The sequence below is a fragment of the Zootoca vivipara genome, chromosome 11 (assembly GCF_965207765.1).
Source record: "Zootoca vivipara chromosome 11, rZooViv2.hap1.1, whole genome shotgun sequence".
NCBI lineage: Eukaryota > Metazoa > Chordata > Lepidosauria > Squamata > Lacertidae > Zootoca > Zootoca vivipara.
In genome coordinates, this window is record NC_142594.1 from 16,898,297 (window position 1) to 16,914,283 (window position 15,987).

Consider the following 15,987-nt stretch of genomic DNA (forward strand, 5'->3'; position numbering starts at 1 on the left):
ATTTAACGAACAGAACTATACAGCCCCTCTCCTATCTGACTTGGGATGGGAACATTTGCATTCTGGTTTGTCATTTAGAATCATAAAATTGTAGAGTTGGAAGGGACCCTGAGGGTCATCTAGTCCAACCCCCTATGCAATGCAGGAATCCTGCCCAAAGCTATCCCTGGGTGGACTTGCACCTCCAACCTTCTGGTTCACAGACAGACGCATTGACCCATTGCTAGACCAGGGACTACGGTAGTAAAGAAAAAGCGATTTATATGCATTGTATTGCAATGTAACATTATGCCACCAGATGGCGATGTGGAGTTCCTTTTCCCCTCTACCTGTGTTCCCTGTTTAAATTAACAACGCTTTAAACTGAAGCGCTTCTCTGATTTGTCTAGAATAGATCCAGCCTAGGGCTCCATAAAGACAATACATATAAAGCACACACCCCCACCTGAATCTTGGAAACTGTAGCTTGTAAAGGGTGCTGGGAATTATAGCTGCAAGGGGTAAACTACAGTTCCAAGGTTTCCTTTTTGGATAGGCAGGGGTTGCTTTGGTGCTTGCATAGCCTAGGATCAATTATCAGCATAACTATGAGACAAAATGAGACTGGGGTAACCTGGGATAGTAATTTGCCTTCAGGGATCAGAAGCACAGTTCCAGAGGTGCCACTTCCGAAATGTCTGACATGCATTTCCTATCATTTCTACCCAATACTCGTGATGGAATTTTCTGAAAATCTTTTTTTCCCCCGAATCAACTTTTATTAAATTTTTCCACTTACAATCCAATCCTATCATATTAATTATTCCAAATTATACAAATGCATATCAATTAATCCCAATATTATGCCAAATTATAAAACTTTTCACTTCCCATGCTTCAAATTCTGAGAGTTCTGATCATCGATGAATTACTGCCTTTCTAATCAATATAATCCAAATCCTCTCCAATCATTATAGTCCAATATATTCCAGATCGTTTCCAACAGTTCTATTATTATCCTGGAATTTTCTGAAAATCCTAAAGCTGACATAATCTTCATAGATCCCCCCCAAAAAAAATTCATTTTTTACTTCTTGTAAAAGAGAGAGAGAGAGAGAGAGAGAGAGAGAGAGAGAGAGAGAGAGAGAGAGAGAGAGTGTTATTCTTACTGCTTAAAAATACAAATACTTCTCACATATTATATACGTACATTTTATGTATAATACTATCCAAATATACATTTCAGGTTTCCTAAAGTAGCCGGCACATAAGAAGGTACATATAACTGTATATAAATACTTATTTATTTAATTTCTACCCTGCCCTCCTTCCTGAACAAGTAAATGTATTAATACTCTCTCTCTCCCTCCCTCCACAGAATTTTCACAGGGGGTCTTGACTCTTTTATATGTATTGTATAAGTAATTTTTGTGTATGATTTTGCATATGATTACTTTGGCTTTTTTGAATTAAAAAAGGCAATGTACGGTACAAGTGTCTCAGACAAAAGCAGGCGCTCAGCATGGTCGAGGTCGAAGACATGCAGCACAACTTGATGGGATGGGACCTTGGAAATTTGCTTGCCAGCTAAATAATACTGGTTGACATCCCTAGCTAACAGGACCAGTGGTCAGGGATGATGGGAATTGTAGTCCCAAAAACATCTGGAGGGCCGAGTTTGTTTATGCCTGGCCTAGATAGACAGATAATCTGACTCAGCAACACACAGCTTCCTATCAGGTCCTGTAACAAAAACGACTCGAATGCTATACAGTGGTACCTCTACATACGAATTAAATGCGTTCCGAATGCACATTCGTAAGTTGAAAAAAATTGTAAGTCGAATCCCATAGGACTGCATTGGGAGGAAAAATTCGTAGGTCGAAGCAACCCTATCTAAAAATTCGTAAGTAGAAAAAATCCTATCTAAACAGCATCCAAGATGGCGGACGGAGCTATCTAAAAATTCGAAAGTAGAGTTATTTGTAAGTAGAGGTACCACTGTATTGCTAAGGTTGCAGGTATTACTCTGCGATGAATATGGAGAGTAATATCAGAGAAAGCCCGCACTCCCCAGATGTCACTGAATAAATCCAGAGCTCTCAGCCAAACATCTGCATGGTAAGGGGGCCTAGATCGTGTTGACTACCTTCCATAGGAGCCAACTCCTAAGGACCGAGGTCCCTTTGCGCCCCCCCATAATATATTTGAGGGAGCCCCCCCAAGTTGATGGCATTGCCATTCAAATGGTGTGTGCGTGCCACATCTAGTAATTGATTATGTGGGGTGGGGCTTACCTGCCCCCCCATATTTTATTCAAGTTGTCACCCTGGCTTCCTTCCTATGTAAATCAAACCAGAAGCCTGTTTTACAGAAGGATGGTGGCATGCTTTGCCTGCCGATAAGCAGTCTTTAAATTGAATTGAGATCGATCTTCCATAAATCCCTCACAGGCAGAAAAATGCTTTCTGCCTGCAAATTAAAGGTCTCAACATTCCTCTGCGTGGAGAGGAGGAACAGACCTCTGAAGGTTTGCAGAATCCACCAGCTGGCTGGAAACTACCTGTGAAGAAAAGGGATGTTTGAGCTCTAGATCAGGCATCCCCAAACTGCGGCCCTCCAGATGTTTTGGCCTACAACTCCCATGATCCCTAGCTAAGAGGACCAGTGGACAGGGATGATGGGAATCGTAGTCCAAAACATCTGGAGGGCCGAAGTTTTGGGATACCTGCTCTAGATACTAGCCTTCTATTGCAAGCTCCAGGAGGGAGGAGGAAATTACCAAGATACTCAAAAGTGGTGTTTCCTGCAGCATTCCTTAGATGAGAAGCCTCATTATACTGCCAGACCTATCAGTGTTGTTGATCAGAAGCTTCGCTTCAGGTTTTCCAGCAGAAAACCTCCCCAGTCCTATGTGGAGATGCCAGGGATTAAACCAGGGACTTTTTTGCATGCAGAACATGTGCTCTTGTCACTGAACGAAAGCTCTTCCCTGACCCTTTCCAAGACTCCAGGGTGCTTCCAGACTGTTGCCGTTTCTGGGGTGGGATTCAATCACACATTCGCAAGACCTTGTTGCTCAGTTAAAGGTGATTTACAGCTCTTGCGCAACAACCCTCCTTTCGCCTGCCCCCCAAAATCAGACTTAATGAAACACAAGAGAGTTACAGGGAAAGTGTAGGCAATTCTTGATGCAACAAACTCTAACCTTCCCATCTCAGTAAAGATTAGCCAACGCTGCCTAATCTCCCCACAAATAAAGCAGAATGAATTCTCTGTAAACAGGTCATTTGGAAGCGACCCAAAGTCTTTCAGTATTAGCAGGGTATGATTACCGCTTCACAGTCAGAGGACAAAGTACTGGAGGCTTAGACTGGTTTTTTTGTATTATTTACTTATTGACAAATGTATGAGCATGGGGGCTATTGGTAGTCTGTAAAGCAGTATCAGGTCCTCCTTAAACAAGCAGCAAGCCCTTGGTGGCTTTTGGATCTCTTTCAAGCCAAAAAACTGTACTTTCCCTTCTCTGGCTTCCCGTTTCAAGCTGTTATCCCCCATACTGCAACCATGTACTGCAGGGATCCCCAAACTGCTGCCCTCCAGATGTTTTGGCCTACAACTCCCATGCTAACAGGACCAAAATGCTAGTTACAATAAGATAAACATTGCAAAATAGCAAAGCAATAGAGTCATACCTCGGTTTGCGATCCCAATCCGTTCCAGGGAGCCGGTCGCTCCCCAAATCGGCCGCTCCCCGATGCACGCTTCTGCGTGCTGCGCAGATCGCTTCTGCGCATCTAAGCACCGCGGAACCCGGATATAAACACTTCCGGGTCCGCGGTGGTCGGAAACCGAAGCGGTCGCAAACGGAGGCGGTAGCAAACTGAGGTATGACTGTATATTGGAAACAAGCAGTCCTTTATGCAGCTCAGTAAACTTTCCTCTCTCTGGTCCCAGAGAGAGATCCTAAGCTTGTTCATCATTTCAGAACTCTGTGCTGCTGCTCCTGCTGCTACTAAGCTACCCTTGTACATATATGCACATTTCTGTCAAGGTGACAAATGCATTGATTTTGATGCCCTTTTCATTACGCAGTTAAGGGACCGGTGCTTGCAACAGCTTAGGCAAGCCTTGCTCCCTCAGTTTTTTGGCTGAGATGTCCGATGGATGGTGGCATGCCTGAAATGGCAAAACTGAAACCAAGACTTCAGCAGCAGTTTGATCTCTCCAGGCATTACAAGGTGATGAAAGGAAGAAAGCAGAAAAGTGAAAGGCAAACTGATGAGACTGGGGTGGCCATTTCAAAAGTCATCATGCCAAGGCACATGAAAGGCCACTGATCATCGCATTTGTTTTCCACTTACCTTCCTTTTTCTTCACACCAGCCTTTGTAGTTTGCAGCTTATCTTAATCTCAAGAACATGTGACTAGGGGGGAAATGTTGATTTTAGTTTCTAAGGCTTTACTAATCTGGCATTAGAACGATCATTATCTCTGCGAAGTTCAAGCCTTTGTCATTTCCTTGGCCATAGTTTTTTTGCCTGGTGATATTTTGGAAGTTTAAGTAAAGAAAAATGAAGCATTTTCTTACAGAAGATTGTAGGCAGTGGCTACCAGGTGCGAACCTTCAATATTTTTAGTGCATTTTAGATGTTTTGTACAGTTCTGATTTTGGGCTGCCGGTTTTGTTCTGCTGCCATTTTTTTCTATTTTATTTCAGAATTCATTTCCATGCTGCAGTTTCAGTTATTTTATTTCCCTTGTAGGAAACTGGTATTAACCAAGCATAATTTTAATGTACTGGCACTAACTGAACAGAACAAAGCATTTAAATGTTTCTGTCAGCGCCAGACCGAGGCAGTAAGTTGAGGTGAATTATTCATGAGGAAATATGTAAAGGGCCAAAAACAACTGCCCAAACGATAAACGATAAGATCCTGTTGCTTTCTAATCTCTTTAAACTACACACAAGCTGGTTTAATTTTTTTTATATAAAAAACATCAACAGAGCCTTAAGCAGAAGCAAAAATATATTCAACGGTGCATGTGAAAATACCAGACATTGCAACCCTATGCATACTTATCTAGACGTTCCAATGAAAACTACGCTATAATGTGTGGCATTGCATTGGCGAAAAAGCTTACGTAGCCTTGCTGAGCACTTTTATCTGATAACGCAGCCAATCTTAGGGTTGCTTCATAAGTCTTACGTCCCATAAAGTTCTGTATTTAATGAATTGGAATCCCTCTGAAACTTCCACTATAATTCTAATAAGAATCTTAAGTACGTCAGCATCCCTCCCCCAAAGCAATATCAAGTCCTCTTCCAGATTTTTGAACATCTGTCCTCTCTTGAAACAAAGTGGAACATAAGTTTCATAGAGAGGCACTTCCAGTGATGAATGTTTTCAGCAAATTACTTTATTATTTTCTCCATGCTTGTAAAGTGTCGCTTGGAAATTTGCAGACAGCAAAAGCGATGAAAATAAGTCTGCTGAGCTCACTTAGACTTGCGGGGGCCGAAGGCCAGGATTCAGGCCGACCTAGGATAGCCTCAACCTCGGGTGACCAGGTGGAAAGGAGGAGTCCTGCACCTTTAACAGTCATGTAGAAGAGAGGCTTTCAGAAAGTGCAGCTTCCCATTACTATCTCATATCTCTTCCCTCATGGTTGGATTTAGCATTACCAGTTTAGGCCGGAATTTTAAATCAGGGGACGTGTGCTTTCCTCGATTGTCCTAATTTAAGACCCATCTGCACAGGTAGGCTTGCTGATGTGCAGAGCTTTTAACCGCTGCGGATGGAAATTCAGAGAGGAAGAAGAAGAGTTTGGATTTGATATCCCGCTTTATCACTACCCTAAGGAGTCTCAAAGCGGCTCCTTTCCCTTCCTCCCCCACAACAGACACCCTGTGAGGTGGGTGGGGCTGAGAGACTTCAGAGAAGTGTGACTAGCCCAAGGTCACCCAGCAGCTGCATGTGGAGGAGCGGAGACGCGAACCCGGTTCCCCAGATTACAAGTCTACCGCTCTTAACCACTACACCACACTGGCTCTCAAATTTAACTTGTACAGGACAAGTGGTTGACAAGGGCGACCAATGGCTGAATGGTGGGAAGCTGGATTAGAGGAGGGGGAAAATTAATAATAATAATAATAATAATAATAATAATAATAATAATAATAATATATTATTATTTCTACCCCGCCCATCTGGCTGGGTTTCCCCAGCCGCTCTGGGCAGCTTCCAACAGAAAAATAAAACACAGTAATCTATTAAACATTAAAAGCCTCCCTAAACAGGGCTGCCTTCAGATGTCTTCTAAAAGTCTGGTAGTTGTTTTTCTCTTTGACATCTGATGGGAGGGCGTTCCACAGGGCGGGCGCCACTACCGAGAAGGCCCTCTGCCTAGTTCCCTGCAACTTGGCTTCTCGCAACGAGGGAACCGCCAGAAGGCCCTCGGCACTGGACCTCAGTGTCCGGGCAAAACTATCCTGAATCTCCTCTTTCCTCTCTGAGCTCAGCCATTTTGAAATGGGAAGCAGGGCTTCTGGTTCCCCACTCCCACTTTCCTGTACAGCAGAGAATGGAAGCTGGGGAGGGCGTTGAACAGCTGACAGGGTGGAGGAAGGTGGAACAGGAAGTGGCAGTGACTGAACAGGAAGGGGCAGTGACTGAACAGGAAGGGGCAGTGACTGAACAGAGGAGGCTGAAGTCTTGTTTCACTTATTTTTAAAAAAATTATATACCGCCCTTCATCCGAGGATCACAGAGCAGTTGCAGTATAAACTGTAGAACCAGGTGCCACCTTAATGGCACAAACACCCTGGCATTGGAAACCAAATGGTCTCATTTCTCACTGCTAACTGCAGCATGAATGAAATCTAGGATGAGAGGATAAGGCAGCCCAGACACACATGAATTCCAGTAGATGTAAGCCCCTGGAGCACTCTTTTCCAGAAACTAGTAACTGATTTCCCTTTTCAGTGAGGTTCGAAGCGAAAGGCGACAAAAAAAACACAACCCATTCTTCTGTTGGGAATCAAATTTTTCTTGTGCTTGACGAACGACCAAATTTGCCACTTGCTTTTGTAACAAACATCCAGGTCCTGAAGTTCATCATCTTCCTTTTCATTGTGTTCTGACTTGAAGCAGCTCCCTGAATCAGAGTGCATGGGTCACTTCCTCTAATGTTGCTTATATATTTTATATTATGCCATTGTAAAATTGAACAGGCACTCTGCCATGCAGTACATTTTCCACTTACAAGCACATGCGGCCTGTAACCATTTTATTTCCAAAGGTCTCGTGCTTTCGTAATTGTAAAATGCTGAATAAAATGTCATGTTATCTTCTAAATCCCGATTCTGAGACAACAAAATATGACACTGAGGTGTTTGTTGGGCTCCAACTCCCATCGACTCCAGCCAGAATGGTGTCATGGACTGGCTCAGTAATAATAATAATAATAATAATAATAATAATAAAGCAATAAAATATCAAACAGTAAAAACGTCCCTAAAGAGGGCTGCCTTCAAATGTCTTCTAAAAGTCAGATAGTTGTTTATTTCCTTGACATATGAAGGGAGGGCGTTCCACAGGACGGGTGCCACTACTGAGAAGGCCCTCTGCCTGGTTCCCTGTAACCTCACTTCTCACAGGGAGGGAACCGCCAGAAGGCCCTCGGAGCTGGACCTCAGTGTCCGGTCTGAACGATGGGGGTGGAGATGCTCCTTCAGATGTACGGTGACGATAAGTGGGAGAAGAGGGAGCAGACTGGGGGAGGAGGTGTCGGAAGCTGAAGAGGTCACAGGGCTTAGTCAGCAGGAAGAAGCTGTGGCAGAGGCAGAAGTAGAGGGGTGCCAAGAGGCCGAGTGGAGGCAGGCTGCTGAAGAAGCCAGTGAGTTTCCTGCTCCTGCGGTGACCAGCTCCTCTTCTCCCTGGTCTCCCAGCACACAGAGAGAAATGAAGAGAGCGGAGCAAAGAAAGACAAGACGAAGTAGTCTCAGGTTGCTTGGTAAGTACCCAGGGGAGGAGAAGACTTCTCTAAGGTGTGGGAAGGTGGGTACTATATGGACAATCTGTCCAGAATATAAATTGTATTTCGAGGAGTTAGTGATCTGACATGGTTACTCTTCCTGCCTCTGTTCCTTCCCCTTCTTATCTCTTGTTAAGTTTTTTGATGACATGAGAACAGCCTTTAATGTCCTAATCAATTGGGAGGAAGTGGTAGTGCTAGGTACCTTCTTTGATGTTGGACATTGTTTGGAGAACGTGAGGCATTGGGAGGGAGTGGCCAATGAATGATCTGCACGTTGCCACTAATGAATGATCCACACAGGCTAACTATCTATAAATCGGATGGTTGTGGGCAGAATGGGAGAGAAGCTCGTGCATGGACTGATCAGCCGTGGGGCCGTGCAAACTAAAGGCGACCTGGGGGAGTCACTTTGCTGCTTCTTGGGGGCTTCCAAGTGGCAGATTGAAGTGCTTGCTTGGTATGTATATATTGCTTGCTGTTTAGAATAAAATCTTTAATCTTCTCACTCCCTTGTGTTTTGTAGTGCTTCTGAATCTCATTTTAAAAGAACCACCTTGCCTTTGGCAAGACCTTCAGTCCTTGCAACTGCTTCATGGGGGCAAGGCCTACTGGGAAAATTTGCTTTGATCAATAGGCCTGCACTGTCTTGGTTTCTTTGAATCAAGAGTTAGGTAATTACACTGACACCCAATGTTTTATTGCTGACCTACCGTACTCCTGACTCTGGCTCCTGACCATAGCTGCCAAGTCTCCCATATTCCCCGGGAAATCCCCGTTTTTCCAGCTGTTCCTAGCTGAAAAAATGGATTTTTTTTTTGTTTCCCCCCGGTTTATTCTGGCGCGGCGGCCATTTTGGAACTGGGCGGGGCATGCTCAGAAGTGACTTTTGATGCTGCTCTGCCCAGTTCCAAAGTGCGACTTCTGGCGCGGCGGCCATTTTGGAACTGGGCAAAGCAGCATCAAAAGTCACTTCTGAGCATGCTCCGCCCAGTTCCAAAATGGCAGCAGCGCTACTTCCAGTCTGCTACTTCCGCCCGGTCCCTTATTTCTCCGACAGCAACTTGGCAGGTATGCTCCTGACACATGGCCAGTGGTCAAGGATGATAATAATGGCAGTTTCATCAACATTTGGAGGACACCACATTGCCATGTAGGTGGGGACCCCACCACACTTACCTAAGTCCCATTGAACTCGATTGGAGCTTCCTTTTGAATAAACATGTCTAGGGGGCTATACTGTAATGTAAATACTGGTGTGTGTGTGTGTGTGTGTGTGTGTGTGTGTGTGTGTGTGTGTGTATGATTGAATAGGCAGGGGGGAGAGATATGTAAAAAGAAAACAAGATCTATCTTAGATAGTTAGCCTGAAGGCAGGAACTGCCTTATTTTTTTATTGATCCATACGCTGCCTTGGGAACCTTTTTGTTTGAAGAGCTGCACAAAATTGCTTTTAAGAAAACAAAAATATCCATCCCATTGTGAGCAGACTATATATAGCCCATTTTGTTTCTCTGAACATCAAAATATATAACCAGCTAGCTTATTAGTACAAATTACCTGCATTTTAATCACTCTTTTCTGCCCTGTCTGCAGCTCTCTGACAATCACCCATTTATTTATTTTTACAGTTTTAGACAGCCGGTTTACCCACTAGTCCCTAAGGTTATAAAATATAGGGGGGGGGAATGCAACTAAAATGAATACAATCTATAAAAACAGAAAAAGAATATTAAACAATGTGTCACCCATACTATATACAAGAATTTTGAATGTAAGCATCACATGCCAGTTTAAAAAAATGAAACATTTCTCATCCTGGTCTGGAATTTGAGTTTTGCTGCTTGTAGAAGATATATTTTTGATCTGAATCTATTATTTTTATTATTTATTATTATTATTTTTATTTTTATTATTATTATTATTATTTATTAAATTTGTATACCACCCTATACCCACAGGTCTCAGGGCAGTTCAAATGATGAGTTTGCAGAGTTGTTTGTAAGCCTATTAGATTTTTCAGTACTTAAAAAAAACACTTCTGCTCTATAGCAGGGGTGGGGAAGCTTTTTGGCCTAGACTGCCAAATCTTTAGTATTATTATTTTTCATATAATTTTTATTTGGTTTTACATATTTAAGTTTATAATCATACCACAACGCATCCAGAGTTACGAGATCCCCCCCTATCTCTAGACTTCCCACCTTCCCTTCCATGGGTTCTGTTGTTAAACCTTTTCTACTGCATCTTTTTTAAATGATCCAATTTTTAAATAACTCCATTATGTCCATAGTTCTCAATACATTATAAGTGTTATTGCAATCCTGCTCATGTATGCAAATGCTTACAATGGTCTTCAAGGTAACTTACGAATTTCCCCCATTCCTTATTAAAGTTTTGGTCTTCCTGGTTCCTGAGCTTTCCTGTCAGTTTTGCTATTTTGGCAGAGTCCAACAACTTGATTTCCCAGAATGCTTTTACACGTCCACCACATAACCAGATCTTTATTTCCTCCCATCTCAAAGGCCAATGTTGACATGCCCCAACCTGATGAAGATGACCCGTGAAGACATCTTGGTGAAGTAGAGCTGATGAGCAAAAGGTTCAATCCTGCTCCCATGTTTTGCCAGCATGTTCCCCACAAAGAATGACCACTCCACACATCAATGGGGGGCGACTTTTGCATGGTCGTGCGCAGCCCCCTGATCCCAGAGGCGACTCCCTGGTAGTTCGGGGCTGGCACTGCCTTCCCAGGTAGGATGCCAGGGGTCTTCCCATCTTCCCCGATCACTGGTCCTGCTAGCTAGGGATCATGGGAGTTGCAGGCCAAAACATCTGGAGGGCCACAGATTGGGGATGCCTGAATTCCATCCTATTCCGAGGCGATACCATGTGAAGCTTTGGAATAAGAAGTCCTAAATATGCTGATGGCTCTCTAAATAAAGGTCATCCTATAACCCAACAATGTGCAGACAGGAAAAACGGAAATGTATTCAGAAAGACCCATAGCCTAGTTTGATATTTTTCGACGTGTTGTTCCTGTGCACGCTGCATATGTAATTGTTTCACGCAGCGGTCGGTTAGAATGAAATTCATTTCAAATAAGAGCATTTCCCACATTCATAGTTCATATTTACATTTGTTAAGGTTAATAGACCTGACAACCTTTTCCTGTTCCCATCAGGGAGCAGTTGCCTGACAGCCTGTGGGAGGGGTTGCAGCTGCAAATGTTATTCGCACACCAAAAATGTGTGTATCTTTCATTTTCAGATTCTATAAAACAGACTCAACTTTCATTACATTTGCATGGTACAAGAAGCACCAACAAGTGAATTTGTGCTTGCCTCATGCTTTTGTTTTCTGTGTTTGCACATGTAACTTCTAAAGGTAGACCCATTTTGGCAGGCAACATGTAAGCTTCGGATGCATGTACAGTCTGCACGTTTCCCTAAAAATAAGTTCCCCTTGGGATATTATAGTGCAGTGTTCTTCAACCTTGAGTCACTAGATGTTGGTGGACTACAACTCTAATTGTCCCTGACCTTTGACTAAGCTAGCTGAGGATGATGGGAGATGAAGTCCAACAACATCTGGGGACCAGAGAGTGAAGTCAGACTATCATATAATCCATTACTCACTCCCTTCTTTTCTAATTTTTTTGCTGGTGTTTTCTGATTATGCTAGAGTGGTTCCTGCGTATTTTTCCCATATATATATATATATATATATATATATATATATATATATATATATATATATGTTAAATATTTTCAATTCTGGGGAAATAACCTGTTGTGATTTTTCCTACAGCAATAAAAGTGCTATTTTACTTCTTAGTTCCCATCCAAAGTGTTGGAAAATAACTGGTGAATGCCAATCAATCCTGAAGTCCCACATGTGTGGGAAACTACAAAAGAAAAATGGCTGACTGAATTCAAAAACCACGTGGAACTTGACTCACTCTCTAGTCAAAAGAGCCCCCAGCAGAGTTTAAAACAGAAATATATGCAGCGTTCACAAAGCGCAGGAAAATAATGCTTGTTAGACCTTTAAATGTCCCAGTATTTGGCATTTTAAATTGTACTCCCCCACCTCTACCACTGTAAGAGCTAACAGACTGCAACATTAAGTAAGTTTAAATGCTTTACTTACAGTAATCAGAGATCTCATACATTACTCAGTGCCACAGCAGAAACAACACAATTAAGGTATTCTTGGTTACAAAATAGTTTCAAGCATGCAGTGTGAGTCTGGAGCCCCACCCTCAGACATCTGCTCAGTTACATGGTTCAAAGAGTGGGGGGCGGGGGACAGGGAACAATTGTTATTTTCTCCATCCCTAAAGGTGAGGGGTCATGACCAATCCGACTCATTTCTAGCAATTAGAACTCTGTGATCCTTGACCCCTTTTGTCCTGCCAGTTACGCACAGTATGTTCCATTGCATAGATCGCCAGCACAAAAAGTTCCCACCATTCTGCCCTCCACTTGTCACATGACCTGTAACATTTGCAGTGAGTATGATTTTCTGGCATTCTGGACTTCTGGAGCTCCCTAACTCCTTGTCACCCTCCCATTTTCAAATAAGTGTGCTGGTTGTGGCTTGGGGTAAGCTAAGCATGAGGCTTCCTGGGAGACTTAGAACCCTGCTTTATCCATAAATAATCAGTCCAGAGTAGCTCTACCTTCAGTAGCTTGTGAAGTGTGTAATACACTTTGGGCAACTTAGTAAACCCTCTTCTTTCCACCACATCCAGGTGACACCCCAAGCCAGAAGTGCGAGCAAAAAGCAACAGGTTAGACCAGGTATCCCCAAACTGCGGCCCTCCAGATGTTTTGGCCTACAACTCCCATGATCCCTAGCTAACAGGACCAGTGGTCGGGGAAGATGGGAATTGTAGTCCAAAACATCTGGAGGGCCGAAGTTTGGGGATGCCTGGGTTAGACAAAATGGATATTTCTTATCTCAATGCATTTCAGACCCTGCCGGTTTGAATTTCAGGGAAATGAAGATTGCACACTCATTTTCTCTACCCAATTGCTTTTAACTTGCAGTTCCTTTTTGGGGTTCCCATTTTGGTTGCCTTTGGTCTGTTGTGGTCTCAGGGTATCGCAAGCTGCACAGTTTCTTTGGCTCTTCAGGTTTTTCTCAGGTCTCCACCCGCCTTTCATAGTCATGTTGACCTCAACTTTTCAGCCTACTCCCAATATTGTTTTTTTATAGGGTTTCCTTCCTCCCCTTCCTTCCTCAGAGAAAAGACTTCATCCGTGGTTTCTGTTCATGAAGCGCTTCCATTTGCTATCTGATTGGAAAGCATTAAAAGAAGAATGCTCTCTTTCTAACTAAGTTGGAATATTCCCAGTTTCCCTCTCTAACATTCCTGCCTTATGGGCTACGTACACCACCAGAATTTAAAGCACACAGCATATGTCATGCCGTGTGAGTCTCATGGGCATGTCTTGCTCACTTTCCTGTCCATCCCCACACCATTTTCCAATGCTTCTTCCAGACTGCAAGTCTGAAAATCGTGGGAACTGTATTCTGCTAACATTGCTGGGGATTGGAGCTCTCTGAAGTTCCCAAAATTCTTTGGAGGAAGTTATGTTTTAAATATATGATGCAGCCATGTCTATCGATCCATCTCAGGGTTCTGGCAACCATAAAGGTTCTGTTTGGCCAATATAGTTTTTTCTCCTTCAGATTTTTGTTTTTCTGAAATGTGCTACTGTATTCACTTGCCAGTTTTTTATTTTATTTCTCTGTCAGAAGCCTCGGCTTTAATGAAATGTGTAGCTATGACCTTAAAAGACCCACAGGGAGGTCTTTGCTGCAGCATGACATTGAAATGGTCAGTGATTCACCTTCCCCAATGAGAATGCAGAAGGGCATAAAGAGCTCTGCGTTCAATTGTGAGAACACTTGCACAGAAGACCATAAAACCAGCAGTCCCAGTGATTGCTCGTTAGCCTTTATGACAGATGGGAAGGTTTCTGCCTACAAAGTGCCATCTATTAATGCTCAAAAATGACATGTAAGTACTGGGATCAGTTGCATGCTAAAATTGGTTTGGGGAAATTCATTTTATGGGATACGAACATCAAAAGAATGGATGAATGAATAAAAGGGGCAGCCTTCTTTTTAAAGCAACTCAATCAGCCGTGTTTTCTTGTTTTATGATGAATAAACTTTAGAGTATTTGTAAGATGTGTGTTGAGAACAAGGCTGGAGAAGGAATTTGTTTTAAATGCATTCATACTAATCAAGCTTGGGTTGCATTGTAACACTTCTTGCATCAATAGCTTGTTGATGTTTGAACTGCTTGAGAATGACACGGGAATGTTGTTGGGTTTTTTAAAATTAAAAAAAGTCTTACTACTTATATGCAAAACTATTCAAAACTATGTGCAAGTAAATGAATGTATCGTATCTATAATATGCACAAAGGCCCAATGTAGTACTATATTTCTACAGCATAATGTTACAAATATTAATACATGAGTATTTATATACAGGTAGATACCCTGTGGTATGTATATGTTTATGTGCTGGTTACTTTTATATACATTTGGTGTATGATATACTATATCATGTTGGGACCCAGGTGGCGCTGTGGTTAAACCACTGAGCCTAGGGCTTGCTGATCAGAAGGTCGGCGGTTCGAATCCCTTTGACGGGGTGAGCTCCCGTTGCTTGGTCCCAGCTCCTGCCAACCTAGCAGTTCGAAAGCACGTCAAAATGCAAGTAGATAAATAGGAACCGCTACAGCGGGAAGGTAAACGGCGTTTCCATGTGCTGCTCTGGTTTGCCAGAAGCGGCTTTGTCACGCTGGCCACATGACCTGGAAGCTATACGCCGGCTCCCTCTGCCAATAATGCGAGATGAGCGCGCAACCCCAGAGTCGGTCACGACTGGACCTAATGGTCAGGGGTCCCTTTACCTTTACCTTTATACTATATGTATATAAAAATACATATAATGTGCAAAAATCGTTCACATTTTTAGTGGAACTGGTGAAAGAAAACTCTCAATTCTTGTTTAGATTAAGGAGTGAGAAAGAATTTTTAAAAAATCATCACGATTTTTAGAAAATTCCATCTCCAGGTTGTGTACATGCAATGCATTTAAAGCACCCTGTCAAAAGAATCCTGGGAACTGTAGTTTGCAAAGGGTGCTGGGAATTGTGGCTTTGTGGGAGTAAACTACAATTTTGGGAGGATTTATTGGGGTGTGTGCTTTAAATGTATGTCATCTTTTTTTGTAAGCAATTTATTAATTTTATAATAACAAAAAAGAATAATAAACAAAATTCCAAACCATAATTTTTGGGTTGACTTCCCTCACTTTCCCTCTTGGTTCCATTGTTTTGTGCTTATTGATGCACTTTCCTAAAGCCTTATACAGTATTCTTAACAATTCAATTTTGAAACCTTCTTCATCTTATTACAAGTGACAATGTAGAAATCTTTAAAAAATTCCTTCAGTAGCACCTTTTTTAAAAAATGTAAAAAAAAATTAATTTTTTTTAATTTTAATTTTTATTTATTTTTGCTTCGACTCAGACCAACACGGCTACCTACCTGTAATGTAGAAATCTATACACAAAGCTTAAAAAAATATGCATTAAAATGTTCCCCTTTTTTAAAACTCAGAGTCCTCTTTCTGGGGTTTACAAATTATCTAATTTGTCCTGCATGATTCGCTACTTTGTTTTGCCAATCTTCTGTATCTTCTTTGGCAGTGGCTTCTTCCTTCTGCAGGTGTGGGCTGGTCTTGGCTTGGCATCCACTCTCAAATACTGTAGATTATGAGTAAACCCTAGAAATTAATAAATGCCAGACTTTTGATTAATTGGGACATGGATTCAAGTGCAGAACTGTGCCAGATAGGGAATTCAAGAAATTCTTGGGCTGGCTTATGCAAAGCAGCCTGGCTAGCTGGGTGAAGAGCGAACCTATTAACATGACAAAAGAT